Source organism: Dendrobates tinctorius, unplaced genomic scaffold (assembly GCF_039654945.1).
Source record: "Dendrobates tinctorius isolate UK_male_01 unplaced genomic scaffold, ASM3965494v1 ptg000332l, whole genome shotgun sequence".
In the NCBI taxonomy this organism is placed as follows: Eukaryota; Metazoa; Chordata; class Amphibia; order Anura; family Dendrobatidae; genus Dendrobates; species Dendrobates tinctorius.
In genome coordinates, this window is record NW_027361998.1 from 18,622,934 (window position 1) to 18,637,500 (window position 14,567).

General features: G+C 43.6%; 4 non-coding genes across 4 annotated transcripts; all 4 read left to right on the forward strand.

Annotated features, from left to right (window-relative positions):
- On the forward strand, window positions 1–73 carry TRNAV-UAC (transfer RNA valine (anticodon UAC)). Its single transcript has one exon. It is a non-coding gene; the product is annotated as a tRNA-Val (tRNA).
- A 13,069-nt stretch (window positions 74–13,142) lies between these two features.
- TRNAV-AAC (transfer RNA valine (anticodon AAC)) lies at window positions 13,143–13,215 on the forward strand. The gene has a single exon. It is a non-coding gene; the product is annotated as a tRNA-Val (tRNA).
- Window positions 13,216–13,301: 86 nt separating this feature from the next.
- On the forward strand, window positions 13,302–13,374 carry TRNAV-CAC (transfer RNA valine (anticodon CAC)). The gene has a single exon. It is a non-coding gene; the product is annotated as a tRNA-Val (tRNA).
- Window positions 13,375–13,471: 97 nt separating this feature from the next.
- Window positions 13,472–13,544, forward strand: TRNAV-UAC (transfer RNA valine (anticodon UAC)). Its single transcript has one exon. It is a non-coding gene; the product is annotated as a tRNA-Val (tRNA).
- The last annotated feature ends 1,023 nt before the right edge of the window (window positions 13,545–14,567 follow it).

Consider the following 14,567-nt stretch of genomic DNA (forward strand, 5'->3'; position numbering starts at 1 on the left):
GTTTCTGTAGTGTAGCGGTTATCACGTTTGCTTTACACGCGAAAGGTCCTCAGTTCGAAACTGGGCAGAAACACAGCGTTCCTCTTGCAAACTAGCGCTTTTGACAATGAGTGCTTGATCTTTAATGCTTGCCATGACCACAGTAAACGCTCTTGTCTGGTTACTGTAGTGTAGTGATTGTCCTGTTTGCCATCCTCCTGAAAGTTCCCTGTTTTGATCCCGGGCAGAAACATGTGGCTTTTCTTTATTTTGATCACAAACGTATATTGTTGGCTTAATTAGCCTTAGTTAGAATATTCTATTGCTGGTTTAATGAGCATTACTTTTACCAATGTGATTATTTCTACCCGTTTTTGCTTTTGGCAAGCATGTGTGTTTTTGACAGTGTCTAAGTGTTCCTAATTCAAGTAACACCTGATAGGATCAAGGTGCGAAAGCAGGCATCTAGGTGCTTTTTCTTTTTGGCTTTTGGACAAAGGCATGAGAATGTTTTGTGGAGCATGGTTTTGTTTCCCTGTTTGTTCTTTTTCTCCAATAGCCTGACAAATGAAAGGTTCCTGTGTTGCAAAATGCACTTTGTCCTGTCTTCAGACATAGAGGAAGACCTCTTGACTTTGGCTGGATGTTTTTTTCTTTTTCAAGTTCATTTCAGCATGTTTAACCCCTTCATGACCCAGCCTATTTTGACCTTAATGACCTGGCCATTTTTTGCAATTCTGACCAATGTCCCTTTATGAGGTAATAACTCAGGAACGCTTCAACGCATCCTAGCGATTCCGAGATTGTTTTTTCGTGACATATTGGGCTTCATGATAGTGGTATATTTAGGTCAATAATTTTTGCGTTTATTTGTGAAAAAAATGGAAATTTGGCAAAAATTTTGAAAATTTTGCAATTTTCAAATTTTGAATTTTTATTCTGTTAAACCAGAGAGTTATGTGTCACAAAATAGTTAATAAATAACATTTCCCACATGTCTACTTTACATCAGCACAATTTTGGAAACAACATTTTTTTTCGTTAGGAAGTTATAAGGGTTAAAAGTTGACCAGCAATTTCTCATTTTTACAACAAAATTTACAAAACCATTTTTTTTAGGGACCACCTCACATTTGAAGTCACTTTGAGGGTTCTATATGGCAGAAAATACCCAAAAGTGTCACCATTCTAAAAACTGCACCCCTCAAGCTACTCAAAACTATATTCAAGAAGATTATTAACCCTTCAGGTGCTTCACAGGAACTAAAGCAACATGGAATGAAAAAATGGACATTTTAATTTTTCCAACCAAAATTTTATTTTAGCATCAGTTTTTTCATTTTCACATGGGTAACAGGATAAAATGTATCCTAAAATTTGTTGGTCAATTTCTCCTGAGTACACTGATACCTCATATGTGGTCATAAACCACTGTTTGGGCGCACGGCAGGGCTCAGAAGGCAAGGAGCGCCATTTTACTTTATGAATGTAAAATATGCTTGAATGTTTAGTGGTTGCCATGTCTTGTTTTAAGAGTACCTGTGTTCCTAAACATTGGAGCTCCCCCACAAGTGAGCCCATTTTGGAAACTAGACCCTCCAAAGAACTTATCTAGATGCATAGTATGCACTTTGAACCCCCAGATGCTTCACAAATTGATCTGTAAAAAAAAAAAGTACTTTTTTTTTCACAAAAATTTTATTTGGCCTCAGTTTTTTCATTTTCACATGGGCAACAGGATAAAATGGATCCTAAAATTTGTTGGGCAATTTCTTCTGAGTACATCAATATCTCATATGTGGTCATAAACCACTGTTTGGGCGCACCGCAAGGCCAGGAAGGGAAGGAGCGCCATGTGACTTTTTGATTGGAAAATTAGCTCCAATCGTTAGCGGACACCATGTCGCATTTGGAGAGGCCCTGTGTGCCTAAACATTGGAGCTCCCCCACAAGTGACCCCATTTTGGAAACTAGACCCCCGAAGGAACTTATCTAGATGTGTGATGAGCACTTTGAACCCCCAAGTGCTTCACAGAAGTTTATAACGCAGAGCAGTGAAAATAAAAAAATATTTTTTTTTCCTCAAAAATGATTTTTTAGCCCGCTATTTTTTATTTTCCCAAGGGTAACAGGATAAATTGGACCCCAAAAGTTGTTGTCCAGTTTGTCCTGAGTACACTGGTACCCCATATGTGGGGGAAAACCACTGTTTGAGCGCACGGCATGACTCAGAAGGGAAGGAGCGTCATTTGACTTTTTGAATGGAAAATTAGCTCCAATCGTTAGCGGACACCATGTTGTGTTTGCAGAGCCCCTGTGTGCGTAAACTTTGGAGCTCCCCCACAAATGACCCCATTTTGGAAACTAGACCCCCTAAGGAACTTATCTAGATGCATAGTGAGCACTTTGAACCCCCAGGTGCTACACAGAAGTTTATAACGCAGAGCCGTTAAAATAAAAATATTTTTTTCCCTCAAAAAATAAATTTTTAGCCTGCTATTTTTTATTTTCACAAAGGTAACAGGATAAATTGGACCCCAAAAGTTGTTGTCCAGCTTGTCCTGAGTACGCTGGTACCACATATATGGGGGGACCACTGTTTGGGCACACGTTGGGGCTCAGAAGGGAAGTAGTGACTAGAGTTGAGCGATACCGTCCGATACTTCAAAGTATCGTATCGGATGGTATCAGCCGATCTTTAAAAAAAGTATCGGTATCGCCGATTCCGATACCGGAAGTCCCATTCAAGTCTATGGGACTTCCGGTATCGGAATAAGAAAAACCCTTTCCTGCCCTTGTACAGCCTCTCTGGGGTCTGTACGGGCCTTTCGGGGGGCTGTGCCGGCCTGCCAGGGGGTCTGTGCAGGCTCCGGTGGTCTGTGCCGGCCTGCCGGTGGTCTGTGCCGGCCTGCCGGGGGGCTGTGCCGGCCTGCCGGGGGGCTGTGCAGGCTTCGGGGGGCTGTGCCGGCCTGCCGGGGGGCTGTGCCGGCCTGCCGGGGGGCTGTGCAGGCTCCGGGGGTCTGTGCAGGCATCGTCCGATGGGACTACAAGTCCCATCGGGCGATGCCTGCTACCATGACAGTGATTGACACATTAGCCAATGATGGGACAGTAGTAGTCCCATCATCCGGCTAATGTGTTAAATGTTAAAAAAAAAAAAAAAAAAAATACTACATACATACTACATGCATGCTACATACATACTACATGCTACATACATACTACATATATACTACATACATGCTACATACATACTGCATGATACATACATACTACATACATACTACATACATACTACATGCATGCTACATACAAACTACATATATACTACATGCATGCTACATACATACTACATGCTACATACATACTACATATATACTACATACATACTACATACATGCTACATACATACTGCATGCTACATGCATACTACATACATACTACATACATACTACATGCATGCTACATACATACTACATGCATGCTACATACATACTACATGCATGCTACATGCATGCTACATACATACTACATGCTACATACATACCACATACATACTACATACATACTACATGCTACATATATACTACATGCATGCTACATACATACTACATGCTACATACATACCACATACATACTACATACATACTACATACATACTACATGCTACATACATACTACATATATACTACATGCATGCTACATACATACTACATGCTACATACATACCACATACATACTACATACATACTACATACATACTACATGCTACATACATACTACATATATGCTACATACATACTACATGCTACATACATACCACATACATACTACATACATGCTACATATATACTACATGCATGCTACATACATACTACATATATACTACATGCATGCTACATACATACTACATGCTACATGCATGCTACATACATACTACATACATACTACATGCTACATACATACCACATATATACTACATACATACAATACATTCATACAATACATACATAGACATACAGTACATATAACATAGAGTAACATACTTACCAATACTTGTCACATTGTTCCCCGAAGCCATTGTCTTTTCCGGAATAAATATTAACATAACAAACCACAAAAATACTCACCCACGATCCGAAGCAGTCCACGAGTGTGTCCCACGACGATCTTGGGTAGAGAACTGCAGCATCAGCTGTTGCTGCCGTTCTCTACGGGCTGCAGGAATCCAATGACGGAAGGTAGGTATCCTTCCGCACTGTATTCCTCCGCCACTTAAAAAAAAAAAAGTCCCTAGTCTCACTTTATACCATTGCTGTGTGGGAAATTCCCACGCAGCAATGGCATAAAGTGAGACTAGGGACTTTTTTTTTTTTAAGTGGCGGAGGAATACAGTGCGGAAGGATACCTACCTTCCGTCATTGGATTCCTGCAGCCCGTAGAGAACGGCAGCATCATCTGATGCTGCAGTTCTCTACCCAAGATCGTCGTGGGACACACTCGTGGACTGCTTCGGATCGTGGGTGAGTATTTTTGTGGTTTGTTATGTTAATATTTATTCCGGAAAAGACAATGGCTTCGGGGAACAATGTGACAAGTATTGGTAAGTATGTTACTCTATGTTATATGTACTGTATGTCTATGTATGTATTGTATGAATGTATTGTATGTATGTAGTATATATGTGGTATGTATGTAGCATGTAGTATGTATGTAGTATGTATGTAGCATGCATGTAGCATGTAGTATGTATGTAGCATGCATGTAGTATATATGTAGTATGTATGTAGCATGCATGTAGTATATATGTAGCATGTATGTAGTATGTATGTGGTATGTATGTAGCATGTAGTATGTATGTAGCATGTATGTAGTATATATGTAGTATGTATGTAGTATGTATGTGGTATGTATGTAGCATGTAGTATGTATGTAGCATGCATGTAGTATATATGTAGTATGTAGTATGTATGTAGTATGTATGTGGTATGTATGTAGCATGTAGTATGTATGTAGCATGCATGTAGTATATATGTAGTATGTAGTATGTATGTAGTATGTATGTGGTATGTATGTAGCATGTAGTATGTATGTAGCATGCATGTAGCATGCATGTAGTATGTATGTAGCATGCATGTAGTATGTATGTAGCATGCATGTAGTATGTATGTAGTATGTATGTAGTATGTATGTAGCATGCAGTATGTATGTAGCATGTATGTAGTATGTATGTAGTATATATGTAGTTTGTATGTAGCATGTAGTATGTATGTAGCATGCATGTAGTATATATGTAGTATGTATGTAGCATGCATGTAGTATGTATGTAGTATGTATGTAGTATGTATGTAGCATGCAGTATGTATGTAGCATGTATGTAGTATATATGTAGTATGTATGTTGCATGCATGTAGTATGTATGTAGCATGTAGTATGTATGTAGCATGCATGTAGTATGTATGTAGCATGTATGTAGTATGTATGTAGTATATATGTAGTATGTATGTAGCATGTAGTATGTATGTAGCATGCATGTAGTATGTATGTAGTATTTTTTTTTTTTATTTTTATTTTTTTTTTTTAACATTTAACACATTAGCCGGATGATGGGACTACTACTGTCCCATCATTGGCTAATGTGTCAATCACTGTCATGGTAGCAGGCATCGCCCGATGGGACTTGTAGTCCCATCGGACGATGCTTGCACAGACCCCCGGACATCAGCACAGCCCCCCGGCAGGCCGGCACAGCCCCCCGGCAGGCCGGTACAGACCCCCACAGGGTGCACAGACCACCGGCAGGCCGGCACAGCCCCCCGGCAGGCCGGTACAGACCCCGGGCAGTCCACACAGCCCCCCGGCAGGCCGGCACAGCCCCCCGGCAGGCCGGCAGAGACCCCCGGAAGGCCCGAAATGACGGCGCATCATGATGCGCACACACCGCGCATCATGATGACGTCAGGCCGTCAATCAACTGAACTTCCGATTCCGATGCCGAATTCCGATATTGAAAAAATATCGGAAGTCGGTATTGGAATTCCGATACAGCAAATATCGGCCGATACCCGATACTTGCGGTATCGGAATGCTCAACACTAGTAGTGACGTTTTGAAATGCCGACTTGATGGAATGGTCTGTGGGCGTCATGTTATGTTTGCAGAGCCCCTGATGTACCTAAACAGTGGAAACCCCCCACAAATGACCCCATTTTGGAAACTAGATCACCCAAGAAACTAATATAGATGTGTGGTGAGCACGTTGAACCCCCAAGTGCTTCACAGAAGTTTATAACGCAGAGCCGTGAAAATAAAAAAATATTTTTTTTCCCTCAAAAAATTATTTTTAGTCCACTATTTTTTATTTTCACAAGGGTAACAGGATAAATTGGACCCCAAAAGTTGTTGTCCAGTGTGTCCTGAGTACGCTGGTACCCCATAAGTGGGGGGGGACCACTGTTTGGGCACACGTTGGGGCTCGGAAGGGAAGTAGTGATGCTTTGAAATGAAGACTTGATGGAATGGTCTGTGGGCGTCATGCTACATTTGCAGAGCCCCTGATGTACCTAAACAGTGGAAACCCCCCACAAGTGACCCCATTTTGGAAACTATATCACCTAAGGAACTAATCTAGATGTGAGGTCAGCACTTTGAACCCCCAAGTGCTTCACAGAAGTTTATAACGCAGAGCTGTGAAAATAAAAAAATATTTTTTTTTCCTCAAAAAGTGATTTTTAGCCCACTATTTTTTATTTTCACAAGGGTAACAGGATAAATTGGACCCCAAAAGTTGTTGTCCAGGTTGTCCTGAGTATGCTGGTACCCCATATATGGGGGGACCACTGTTTGGGCACACGTTGGGGCTCGGAAGGGAAGTAGTGACGCTTTGAAATGCCGACTTGATGGAATGGTCTGTGGGCGTCATGTTACGTTTGCAGAGCCCCTGATGTACCTAAACAGTGGAAACCCCCCACAAGTGACCCCATTTTGGAAACTAGACCCCCCAAGGAACTTATCTAGATGTGTGGTGAGCACGTTGAACCCCCAAGTGCTTCACAGAAGTTTATAACGCAGAGCTGTGAAAATAAAAAAATATTTTTTTTCCTCAAAAAGTGATTTTTAGCCCACTATTTTTTATTTTCCCAAGGGTAACAGGAGAAATTAGACCCCTAAAGTTGTTGTGCAATTTTTCCTGAGTACCCCGATACCCCATAAGTGGGGGTACACCACTGTTTGGGCACACGTCGGGGCTCGAAATGGAGGGAGCACCGTTTGACTTTTTGAACGCAAAATTGGCTGTAATAAATGGTGGCTCCATGTCGCGTTTGGAGAGCCCCTGATGTGCCTAAACAGTGGAAACCCCTCAATTCTATCTCCAACACTAACGCCAACACACCCCTAACCCTAATCCCAACCCTAATCATAACCCTAACCACAACCCTAATCCCAACACACCCCTAACGAAATCCCAACTCTAACTCTAACCACAAGCCTAACCGTAATCCCAACCCCAACCCTAATCCCAATTCCAACCCTAACCCTAAATTCAACCCTAACCCTAAATTCAACCCTAACCCTTAGTCCAACCCTAACCCTTAGTCCAACCCTAACCCTTAGTCCAACCCTAACCCCTAGTCCAACCCTAACCCCTAGTCCAACCCTAACCCTTAGTCCAACCCTAACCCTAACCCTAACCCTAACCCTAGCCCTAACCCTAGCCCTGGACCTAACTCTAATGGAAAAAAAAAAATATATATTTTATTATTTGTCCCTACCTATGGGGGTGATAAAGGGGGCGGTGATTTACTTTTTATTTATTTTGATCACTATGAAAGTTTATCATAGTGATCAAAATAAATGAATCTGCAGCGTTGCAGATTCGATTCGGCGCACTGCGCATGCGCCCGCCATCTTGCAAGATGGCGGCGCCCATGACGCTGGACGGCAGGACACCGGGACGGATAGCGGGAGATCGGAGGCACAAAGGAGGGTGAGGGGGTGATCGGAGGGTGAGAGGGGATGATCGGAGGGCAGGGGGGGCGGAGAGAAGGCGGGGGGGCAGATCATGACGGCGGGTGCCGATCGGTGCCGTCAGAAGGTGGCGGCAGCCGATCGGTGCCGTCAGTCGGTGTGGGGGGGGTCGGGTCTCGGTGTCCAGCCATGTCCGATGCTATTTCAGCATCGGCCATGGCTGGATTGTAATATTTCACCAATTTTCATTGGTGAAATATTACAATCGCTCTGATTGGCAGTTTCACTTTTAACAGCCAATCAGAGCGATCGTAGGCACGTGGGGGCTAAGCCACACCCCCAGGTGTTAACTCTGAAGGGTCCTTTGTGTGCGGGTCGGGTGACCTTTCAGTGACCCCGGTCACTCGACCCGCAGGGGGGCTATTTATAGCATGACGCCTACGTAGGCGTCATAGGTTGTTTGGGCACTGCTTTTCATGACGCCTACGTAGGCGTCATAGGTCGTGAAGGGGTTAAACATCTTTAGCTTTGCATGGAGTTTCTGAAGTGTAGTGGTTGTCATGTTCACCTCACACGTGAACGGTCCCTAGTTCGAAACTGGATGGAAGCATGACATAGCAGGGGTGGCATTTATGCACATGTTATCGAAGTACATGTATCAAAGTACTTCTGGCAGTTATAACATGGATGAATGTGACACGCATCTCTATTCTCTTCATACAGGTAACCAGCTTTTCCAATCTCTGCTCTGAATCCACTCCTGTGTCTCCATTCAATGTCAGCAAGCAGTTAATCCTGAATGCTATCTATGTGTTTTCAACTCTGCAAGCTTATATCTGGTAACCAGCTTTTCCAATCTCTGCTCTGAATCCACTCCTGTGTCTCCATTCAATGTCAGCAAGCAGTTAATCCTGAATGCTATCTATGTGTTTTCAACTCTGCAAGCTTATATCTGGTAACCAGCTTTTCCAATCTCTGCTCTGAATCCACTCCTGTGTCTCCATTCAATGTCAGCAAGCAGTTAATCCTGAATGCTATCTATGTGTTTTCAACTCTGCAAGCTTATATCTGGTAACCAGCTTTTCCAATCTCTGCTCTGAATCCACTCCTGTGTCTCCATTCAATGTCAGCAAGCAGTTAATCCTGAATGCTATCTATGTGTTTTCAACTCTGCAAGCTTATATCTGGTATATAGTGTTTTCAACTTACTCTGCTTGTCCCCTTATGTTGTGAGGTCAAGAAACTTTTCAAAGTGCTTTATGATCCATGTAGTGCTGGACATGTGTTTATTTGACCACAACATTTTATTGGGTCCTGGTGTCTCAATTTAGTGTGATTGATTAACGAGAAGAGAGAGCCAAAAAAAAAAAAAAAAACTTAGCCTTAACCTCCTATATATTCAGACATAGCTAGGGGGAGCATTTATGCAGGGGTGGCATTTATGCACATGTTATCGAAGTACATGTATCAAAGTACTTCTGGCAGTTATAACATGGAAGTTAAACAGGGCAGGAGACAGGTAAGACATTTATATACATCTACTCTCTGTACATTTGGAGTACAACAAATATATACCATATGCATTTGTGTAATTTATATCCTGGCCGCTGCATTCACACACATCCACCGCCCTGGCATTAACTCTCCACACTCCATCCATATTGGCCCATCGCTCCTTTCCTCTCCTATGTATAGCACTCATGCTCTTTTCACATTGTTAAATTGCACAGATCCAGCCAGTCCCACCATTCAACACCAGAGACGCTCTCACAAATCACTTAACCATCTGCTCACTCTTTCTATCCTCCTTCTCCTAGTTGCAGGAGACATTGCTCCCAACCCTGGTCCCCCATGTTATAGAAAGTCAAACCCCCCCACTGCTACACTCAGAAACCCCTCTAATCTTATTAATATTCCCTGCATGCCATCTGTCTCTCTTAATTGTGCACTTTGGAATTCTCGCTCAGTGTGTAACAAACTCTCCTTCATTCATGACTTCTTCCTTTCTAATTCTCTTAACCTTCTGGCTCTTACTGAAACCTGGATCCAGCAGTCAGATACTACCGCTGCTGCTGCTCTTTCATACGGGGGGCTACACTTCTCTCATACCCCAAGATCAGACAATAGAGCTGGTGGAGGCGTTGGTCTGCTCCTATCACCAAAATGTACCTTTCAGGTTATCCCTCAACTACCCTCACTTGTCTTCCCTTCTTTTGAGGTCCATGCCGTCAGACTCTACACCCCCTTCTCCATGCGAGTGGCGGTGGTATATCGTCCTCCCGGCCCCTCCCATCAGTTCCTGGATCATTTTGCCACTTGGCTTCCACATTTTCTCTCCTGTGACATCCCTACCCTCATCATGGGAGATTTCAACATCCCCATTGCTCTTCCCCTCTCCCCATCTGCTACTCACCTTTTATCTCTAACCTCCTCATTTGGCCTTTCGCAGCTTACTAATTCTCCAACGCATGAAGACGGAAACTCCCTCGACTTGGTCTTCTCTCGGCTTTGTGCAGTGGATGATTTTGCAAACTCCCCTCTCCCGCTCTCTGACCACAATCTTCTTTCATTCTCTATAAAGAACTGCCAGGCTGCTCAGGTCACCCCCACTGTCCAGACTTATAGAGCACACAGGCCATTAACACCCAGAAACTTCTGAAGAACTTGCAGTCTATATTGGCCCCTATCTCCTCCCTCTCATGTCCTGATTCTGCTTTGAAGCATTACAATGAAACACTTCAAACTGCCCTGGATGAATTTGCACCCCCTATAAATAGAACACCACAACGCAGACGGCGACAACCCTGGCACACGGTGCAAACACGTTTCCTGCAGCGGTGCTCCAGGTGCGCCGAACGTCTGTGGAGAAAATCCAATCTACACGAAGATTTCATCCATTTTAAGTTTATGCTTAGAACATACAACACTGCCCTTCACCTCTCCAAACAAACCTATTTCAACACCCTCATCATCTCACTGTCCAATAACCCGAAACGTCTCTTTGACACTTTTCATTCTCTACTCAATCCAAGAGTACAGGCCCCAACCACTGAGCTCCGAGCTGACGATCTGGCCAATTACTTCAAAGAAAAAATTGACCAGATCCGACAGGAAATTATCTCCAAATCACCTCATACCATGCACTGTCCTCCCTCCCCCACTGCATCTAACTCACTCTCTGATTTTGAACCAGTCACAGAAGAAGAAGTAAGCAGGCTCCTTGCATCTTCTCGCCCAACTACTTGCACCAGTGACCCATTTCCGTCACATCTCCTCCAGTCCCTTTCCCCTGCTGTCACCCCTCACCTAACTAAAATATTTAACCTCTCTCTCTCTTCTGGTATTTTTCCCTCCTCATTTAAGCATGCCATCATACATCCACTACTTAAAAAACCATCCCTCGACCAAAATTGTGCCGCTAACTATAGACCTGTCTCTAATCTTCCCTTCATCTCTAAACTCCTGGAACGCCTGGTCCACTCCCGTCTTATCCGCTATCTCTCAGAAAACTCTGTTCTCGACCCTCTCCAATCCGGTTTCCGCTCTTTACACTCCACTGAAACTGCCCTCACTAAAGTCTCTAATGATCTGCTAACAGCTAAATCAAATGGTCATTACTCCATGCTAATTCTCTTGGATCTCTCTGCAGCATTCGACACTGTGGATCATCAGCTCCTCCTCACTATGCTCCGTTCCATTGGCCTCAAGGACACCGTTCTCTCCTGGTTCTCCTCCTATCTCTCCGACCGCTCCTTTACTGTTTCTTTTGCCGGTTCCTCCTCCTCTCACCTTCCTCTTACTGTTGGGGTTCCTCAAGGATCGGTTCTAGGCCCCCTCCTCTTCTCCTTGTACACTGCCCCTATTGGTCAAACAATCAGTAGATTTGGTTTCCAGTACCATCTCTATGCTGATGACACCCAATTATACGCTTCTTCTCCTGACATCACGCCAGCCTTTCTAGAAAACACTGGCGATTGTCTAAACGCTGTGTCTAATATCATGTCCTCACTATATCTGAAACTGAACCTATCAAAGACTGAACTCCTTGTGTTTCCTCCCGCTACTAATGTACCTACACCCGACATTGCCATTTCCGTCTGTGGTTCCACTATTACTCCCCAGCAACATGCCCGCTGTCTTGGGGTCATACTTGATTCCGAGCTTTCCTTTGCCCCCCACATTCGATCACTGGCTCGCTCTTGTCATCTGCACCTCAAAAACATTTCTAGAATTTGACCTTTTCTTACTTTTGACTCTGCAAAAACTCTTACTGTTTCTCTTATTCATTCTCGTCTCGACTATTGTAACTCTCTTCTAATCGGTCTCCCTCTTACAAAACTCTCCCCTCTCCAATCTGTCTTGAATGCTGCAGCCAGGATCATATTCCTCACCAATCGTTACACCGATGCCTCTACCTTGTGCCAGTCATTACACTGGCTACCCATCCACTCCAGAATTCAGTATAAACTTATTACCCTCACCCACAAAGCCCTCCATGGCTCAGCACCACCCTACATCTCCTCCCTTGTTTCAGTATACCACCCTACCCGCGCCCTCCGTTCTGCTGATGACCTGAGGTTAGTATCCTCAATAGTCAGAACCTCCCACTCCCGTCTCCAAGACTTTACACGTGCCGCGCCAATTCTTTGGAATGCACTTCCCAGGTCAATACGATTAGTCCCCAGTCCCCACAATTTTAAGCGTGTCCTGAAAACGCATATATTCAGACTGGCCTATCGCCTCAACACATTAACCTAACCTATCCCTGTGTGGCAGAGCCAAAAATTTTACCATAACCAGGTTCCCAGCATCATGTTCCCACATGCTTTATGCATCCATTAGCCCTCTGTGTCTGTACTGTTACACACTTAACATTATGGCTGGTCCATACAATCAGGGCAACTGTTACCACCCACCTTTCGTGTCTACCTCTTTCCTCATAGACTGTAAGCTTGCGAGCAGGGCCCTCACTCCTCTTGGTATTTGTTATAATCTACTGTATGTGATTATTGTTATGCTGTAATGTCTATTGTCTGTACAAATCCCCTCTGAAATGTAAAGTGCTGCGGAATATGTCGGTGCTATAAAAATAAAATTTATTATTATTATTATTATTAGGCATTGATATTAAAGCTTTTGACGTTGAGTCTTTGTTCTCGATGGCTCGTCATGACTACAGTAACCTTCCGCAGCCGGTTTCTGTAGTGTAGTGGTTATCACGTTCGCCTAACTCGCGAAAGGTCCCCAGTTCGAAACTGGGCAGAAACACGCTGTTACCCTTTGGTATCCAAGCTTTTGACTTTCAGTTCTTGATCTCGATTGCTTGTTGTCACCACAGTAAGCGCTTGCATCTGGTTTCTGTAGTGTAGCGGTTATCACGTTCGCCTCACATGCGAAAGGTCCCCAGTTCGAAACTGGGCAGAAACACAGCTTTTTCTCTTGGACAACGATCTTTTTGACTTTCAGTGCTTGTTCTTTATTGCTTGCCATGACCACAGCATTTTTTGTTTGTTTGAATCGGTTGGTTTCTGTAGTGTAGTGGTTATCACGTTCGCTTTACACGTGAAAGGGCCTCAGTTTGAAACTGGGCAGAAACACAGCGTTCCTCTTGCAAACTAGCGCTTTTGACAATGAGTGCTTGATCTTTAATGCTTGCCATGACCACAGTAAACGCTCTTGTCTGGTTACTGTAGTGTAGTGATTGTCCTGTTTGCCATCCTCCTGAAAGTTCCCTGTTTTGATCCCGGGCAGAAACATGTGGCTTTTCTTTATTTTGATCACAAACGTATATTGTTGGCTTAATTAGCCTTAGTTAGCATATTCTATTGCTGGTTTAATGAGCATTACTTTTACCAATGTGATTATTTCTACCCGTTTTTGCTTTTGGCAAGAATGTGTGTTTTTGACAGTGTCTAAGGCTGGTTTCACATTTGCGTTTTTTTTCGCCGTAATTTTGCGCTAAATAGCGCATGCGTTTTTTTTTCCTATACTTTGCATGGGATGCGCTTATGTGCGCTTACACAGGCGTTTGTACGCGTTTTACCGCGCATGCGTTTTTTTGAGGTATGCGCTCGGGCGCACAAAATGCAACTTGTTGCATTTTTTGTGCGTCCGATTTGCCTCAAAAAAACGCATGCGCGCAATGCGTTTTTTTACAGCAAGACACCCATTATAAGTCTATGGTGAGCATATGTGCGCATTGGCATGCTTATATATGCGTTTTTTTGCACATGCTTTTTTTTTTTACCATTAGTTTAGACAATGGAATTTAGGGGTTTGGGTAAAGTTAGGGTTAGTTAAGGGGGATTAGGGTTAGGGTTAGGGTCAGGGTTAGGGTTAGGGTTAGGGTCAGGGTTAGGGTTAAGTATGGTTTGGTTAAGGGTTAGGGTCAGGGTTAGGGTTAGGGTTAGGGTCAGGGTTAGGGTTAAGTATGGTTTGGTTAAGGGTTAGGGTTAGGGTTAGGGTCAGGGTTAGGGTCAGGGTTAGGGTTAAGTATGGTTTGGTTAAGGGTAAGGGTTAGGGTTAGGGTTAGGGTTAGGGTTAGGGTTAGGGTCAGGGTTAGGGTCAGGGTTAGGGTTAAGTATGGTTTGGTTAAGGGTTAGGGTCAGGGTTAGGGTTAG